The 6,158-nt window shown below is 38.2% G+C and overlaps 1 protein-coding gene, 1 long non-coding RNA gene and 1 pseudogene across 3 annotated transcripts in view; 2 read left to right on the forward strand and 1 right to left on the reverse strand.

Moving 5' to 3' along the window:
* LOC114652426 (E3 ubiquitin-protein ligase TRIM16-like) overlaps positions 1-6,158 on the forward strand; it is a 1,019,527-nt gene that overhangs the window by 352,882 nt on the left and 660,487 nt on the right. The window lies entirely within an intron of this gene.
* Positions 1-6,158, reverse strand: part of LOC114652555 (tripartite motif-containing protein 16-like) — a 593,234-nt pseudogene that overhangs the window by 130,422 nt on the left and 456,654 nt on the right.
* On the forward strand, positions 3,227-5,082 carry LOC114643103 (uncharacterized). Its single transcript, XR_007935017.1, has 3 exons — positions 3,227-3,319; positions 3,908-4,127; positions 4,968-5,082. It is a non-coding gene; the product is annotated as an uncharacterized LOC114643103 (long non-coding RNA).

Below are 6,158 nucleotides of genomic sequence, written 5' to 3' on the forward strand. Positions count from 1 at the left end.
ACACGTCTTCTGTGTAACTTTGATGTTAACCACCGTAGTGTTATATTTAAAACTTGTGTCTTTTGAAATTGTATGAGAATGAAAATTAAAGTTGAACACTCTTGCTTTGCCGTAGTAATGAATGCTAAATTAAAGCCAGATTTAAAATTACCACAGGCTTAAATGCCATTTAATAAAGCATCTGTAGACTCAGAGTAATGACAAAAATATCAAGATAGAGTTTATAGAAATATGTTTGTAACACAGACACATTTGAGCTAAATTGAACCGTTAATAATAAAGTGGCTGTGCTACCATTTCAGTTATATTGAAATCTCAGCAGTCATCGTTTAGCATTCATGTCTATTGGAAAATCATTTGCAATGCATGTAGTAACAAAATGCATTGCATTTTTCATTCCAACAGATGGTGGATCACAAACATTAACACAACTTTTACAAATCCTATACCAAGTGTATATAAGAGAGACCTAGCAACCAGATAGACACACAGATACACAGACACTTGTCCTTTTATTTTTTATTGTTCATACCCATAACCCATGTCTATTCATATCTAGTGCATTATTTCCATGGCCTATAAAAGTCATTTATTAGCTTGAACACTGGCCAGACATTTTAGTTTTTTTTCTGGTGTTTGAATTTTGTTGACAAAAACTTGCTTGTCATTTTGTGCAGCAGAAATATTTTAGTAAAATAAAACCTTTCTTTGAAGGGTTTTTTTATTTTCACTGATAAAGAGGTTCACTAGGTCTATATATCTGAAAAATGTGTTGTTAACTAACTACTTGCGCCAGTGGTTGAAATGGAGCAAACAGAACTGGCAGTACTTTCTGTTCTTTTGGCAGATAACTTTAAAAGATAACAAACAATTTTTAGATGGGGGGAATATGGGGCAGGGAACAGAGGGATCCTAAGGTTCAAATGTTCACTGATATGCATTGGAATTGCGAAAAGCACAACGAAAGGAAAGGTTTGTTTTTGGTTGTGGGGTGAAGTGCCGGTGTGCACCCATACACATGCGCTGATTTATGGTAAGCTTTATGTGTCAAGCACTGGCGTGTGCTTTTGTAAAGTCGAATGCCATTAACGCGATACACGCCTTATACAACTGCTGAGTTGGCCATACCTCTACTGAACAACAGTTAAAGTTTATTATCTTTATCTGTGTTTTTTATTTTTAATTAGGGGGCTCTGCCCCCTGCCCCCTGTTCGCTTCGCTCGCCAACCCCCGTGTTTGTTTTTCTGGAAATAAAAATGTTTTTCTTTTTTTCCTTGGAATTGTTAAATATGCATTATTTTCACTATTACTTTAAAACTTCAGTAAAAATAGTATTAGAATTTAACTTTTCTTTATGATCGCATTGAATTTTAATTCCTTGTTTGGTTTTACATCGAAATAACACAACGAATAACTAGCTGTGGGTGAATATTGTTTCTTTCTCTAATAATCTTGGTAGATTTTGAATTAGAAAGTTTCCAATGTCTAGTAGCCAGTTGGCGAAATTATCCGAACTTTGATTTGCTCGCATATGTTTGTTTAATTTGAATTGTAGGAACAAGGACCATAAAGGCCCACTCTTTAGACGTGCATCTTAAATCTGCTGTCGGCCTCCTTTCTTGACTACTGGTAGATAATTTAGGATAGGTTGGAATTTCAGCACAGACAAACCGATCTACATCATCAGCCAATGTAGCCGGTGGCATTGTTCTCAAGAATCTGCGTATTTCTGGCCACTGTGGATTGCACGTCATTGTAATAAATAAATAAATCTGACTGACCGATAGTTTGGGACATTGCCATTGCATTAAGATATAACTGTTGCAATGCTCGTGGACTACCTTAATGTGATGATGGTAATATTACTGCTTTACCTATTTTGAATTTGTCTGAACTATTGATATCTGAATTTTGAATGTGATCAATGAGACCTTGCATATGTTCCGTTCTAATTTTTGCTTGATTTGGTTTTAATAAAGAAGAGACAATTAGCTTCAACTTTTAGATACGCATTAATAAAGTAATGTTGTGATAGACGTTGAGATGACAGAAGTGGGTTAAATACATTGGATCATATCGCTAATTTTGACCTGAAATATTGTGTGGGTGATATTCGTTTAGCAGAATGCGTTTGTTTCATATTGTACGTCCATCCTGTTTCACCATCTGGGAAAAGAAAAGGAAAGAGTAAAGGATCTGAATGTGGCGATGTATTTGACAGAAATAATGAATTGTGCTATGCCTTTGGATATACAAAAATGTCTACTCTCTTTGATATCTCTGTCTTGCAAAATTATTATCACTAACAATTCGTCACATGTTGGTTTATTATAAATGCGACTGTGATCTTTTGGATTCATATAGTCTCCATCCGATTTGTCTGAAATGCCTAATGTTTTGAGTTTACGTAGGTGATATTGATGTGAAACAAAGGATTTATTTATATAAAGACTTTCTTTAAAACATTCGGAGTGTTATACTCGCTACTCTTCAAGCATTTGTGGCTCTGATATTACATAAGCAGAATAATGGCTATTCATTTTTGGATAAGTAGTTTAGGCACAATAATGCCACAAACCCTATAGGGCATAAGGGGTTAATAAAAAAGAAGTTTCTAGAAGGCTTAATGCTAACATGAGTCCTGTTCTCTATCATTGTGCAGTGGTTTATAATTATATCGTTACTTTATCTTGGACATGTCTGTTCTGATGTGGCTGAACTCCATAATATCTATTAAACCATATAAGAGTAACTAAGGCTACAACTCAAACTAATATATACAAAGACAAAATTGAAAAATTAAATAAAAAATAAAAATACACTATGAAGAAAAACAAAAACTAAACTGATTTTCCAAATAAAATCAGAAATAATATAGAAATAAAACCCCGTACCCTGCTGTATTATCTCCAGGGTCCCTTCCAGTTATAACAGTCCATCACTCTATGACTCTCCCAAACCCTTAAACTATTGCACTTTTAATGAGTGATTCTTGCATTAGCTATCAACACGGCGCCATCTCCTATATTTAGAGAGTTTATTCTTTAATTTCTTTTTTGTACCATTGCTGTCTAAATGTATTTGCATTTCAGATGACTGCAGTAAAGTTTTAAACGGTGGTTGTAGGGTCAGGAGTTATCAATGTTATAATTTATTTAAGTGAAACATCCACTGGTCGTGCTTTTCTACAAATATTTACTCACTTAATCGAAGATCCCATTGGTATAAATAAACATGCTCTCAAATTCACTTTTTGTCACAGGGCCTATAAAAGAAGGAGAGAAGAGGTGCAGTCTAGACAGGAGTGACTTCACTTGGGGTAAGTCCTGTGTGTTTGTTTGCTGTTTCATTAATTAGTTAACAGCAGTTCTAAGATGGAGTGGAATGGTCAGTAGCAGAGATCTAAATTTGATTTCCACCTGAAGAGACATCAGTGTAGAATTTTCATGTTCCTAACTTCGCTCCTATGTGTATCTACCCAATACCAAAATCAGTGCAGTTAGCTTGATTGTTAAGTTGAGGACATGCCTCGGACTGTTATACCAACCAAGGCTTGTTACTAACTTCCATTCATTGTTGCTAGGATTGGCTCTAACCTTCCAGAACCAAGTAATGAAAAATCAAATTAAGAAAGTGGGCGGATGGAACTGCTGTAATTTAATAAAAGGAAATGGAGGCAGGAAGTTAGAATTTAGTCAAAGATTAAAAGGCCACATAAGTTGCTTGCACAAGAAGATGCTTACAGTAGAAGAGCAGATAGTAGTCAAGAAAATACAAATGGTTGGTAAGCATAAACCGCAAAGAGTAAAATAATGCAGGATGAGGAAGCCTGATGAGTCCCAAGTGCCCGAGATTTTAAGGTAAACGTCAAAACACTACTTATAAAAAATGTTTGTTTTTCTTCCAGCAAAATGAAGCTTCTAGTGCTGACTGTTATTGGGACATTACTGGGCGCTGCCTGGTCCCGTCCTGGGGTGCCTGATAGTGACCCACTGCAAGCGGCCTCATGTAGTGACTCACAAGTAGCCATTGCAGCAGATCTAGCTGTGCGGGAAATTAACAAGAGGCAGGATGAAGGCAACATCTTAGTCGTGTATCGCATTAATGATGCTCACATACAGAACAAAGTAAGTGCAAAACAAAAAGTAAAGGCCTAAGGAAATGGGAGTATTGTTTAGGAGTGTCTGTTTCTTCAACTTAAGAATACAAAAATCACATATTGTCTGACAAAGTGTTGTCAAGGAAGAAGGTGTCACTGGGTGACATTAGACAGAGTTAGACTGTGACAGAGCCAGAGACACAGACAGAAACTGAGAGCAGAAAAGACACAAAGAAAATAACTGAGCACATCTGCATACCAATGTGGACAGGAGTAGCCATACTGTATAAAAGGAGCTTTGGGAGTGAATACCTCAAGGGCACCAGAGTGTGAGAGACTGGCCAGGAAAACTCCTCCAGGGTGGTATGTACACACAAAGGGTGGGTAGTCCACCTACAATGGGCCAAACCCAACTGTAGAGAGAAGCTGAAATGCAGGAATGGTCCTTTAAGGGCTGCTGAAACTGGGTGGTGCATTAACTTCAGGGGTTGTCAGAAGGCACAGTAGATTGGTGGCAGATATACAGTACACCGGACAACAGAAAGGAGCTCCGAGTGATGTTTAAAGACCAAATGCATACTGGCAGAGAACAAGAAGAGAGGATGAGATGGACGATAGGAAAGAGGGTTACCTGTGTGGAGCTGGAGAACAGGAATGTGTGTCAGTGTTAGCAGGCAGACTGGAATGCAGATCTTCAGTGTTCTCTGGGGTGTGTTTAGTCATTGAGATATTCCCTTTGATCATCCCTTCTTTGTATTTTGGCTTCAATACACCTCACCATTTGTTAACGTTACACCCTGTAGCAGTTTCCTTTAGTATACATATATATATTTATAAAACATTTGTATTCATTTTTTTAACCGTTTAGGATACGGGCAACACATTTTACCTTGATATTCATGTTGTGGATACTGAATGTCCTGCAGTTAGTAGAAAAGATGGTAAAGAATGCAACACCAAGCCGGCCCATGAAACAGTAAGTGTTTTAATTTATTATTAAAAATGATCATTTTATATTATATTACAAAATTATCATTTTAACACTTTTTCTTCAACTATAATTTTAAAGGGTCATCTTGGATCTAATAAAAATTTTTAGGATGTTTGGGATTATTTTTTAAAATTTAAAATGGAGGAGTAAAGTACAGTCTATTGTAAATTCTCACTGGATTGATGGTATGATCCTTGGACATATTTAAAAGATATAGAAAAATGGCCATTAAATACATGTTTGAAGAATAATGAGAAGTATTTTATTATACTGTCATTTATAGGATCAGAATTCGAGGTTCAGATCTTATTATAAATGCTGTCCAAGTTCATTCCAGTTATTACAGTACTCTACTGTCCTTCTACATCTTAAATGTATGGAGGTTTGACTGCTTGGCCAGCTGTTAGTGTGTGTGCGCGTGTGTGTGTGTGTGTGTGTGCGTGTGTGTGTGTGTGTGTCTGTGTGTGTGCGTGTCTGTGTGTGTGCGTGTGTGTGTGTGTGAGTGTGTGTGTGTGTGAGTGTGTGTGTGTCTGTGTGTGTGTGTGTGTGTGTCTGTGTGTGTGTGTGTGTGTGTGTGTGTGTGCGTGTGTGTGTGTGTGTGTGTGTGTGTGTGTGCATGTGTGTGTGTGTGGTGCGTGTGTGTGTGTGTGTGTCTGTGTGTGTGCGTGTGTGTGTGTGTGTGTGTGGTGTGTGTGTGTGTGCATGAGTGAGTGTGTGTGTGCGTGTGTGTGTGTGCGTGCGTGTGTGCATGTGCGCGTGTGCATGTGTGTGTGTGTGTGTGCGTGTGCGTGTGTGTGCATGTGTGTGTGCGTGTGTGTATGTGTGCGTGTGTGTGTGTGTGTGCGTGTGCGTGTGTGTGTGCGTGTGTGTGTGTGTGCGTGTGTGTGTGTGTGTGTGTGTGTCTGTGTGTGCGTGTGTGTGTGTGTGTGCGTGTGTGTGTGTGTGTGTGTGTGTGCGTGTGTGTGTGTGTGTGTGTGTGTGTGTGCGTGTGTGTGTGCGTGTGCGTGTGTGTGTGTGTGTGTGCGTGAGTGTGTGTGTGTGTGTCTGTGTGTGCGTGTGTGTGTGTGT

This window comes from Erpetoichthys calabaricus, chromosome 5 (assembly GCF_900747795.2).
Source record: "Erpetoichthys calabaricus chromosome 5, fErpCal1.3, whole genome shotgun sequence".
Classification (NCBI taxonomy): domain Eukaryota; kingdom Metazoa; phylum Chordata; class Cladistia; order Polypteriformes; family Polypteridae; genus Erpetoichthys; species Erpetoichthys calabaricus.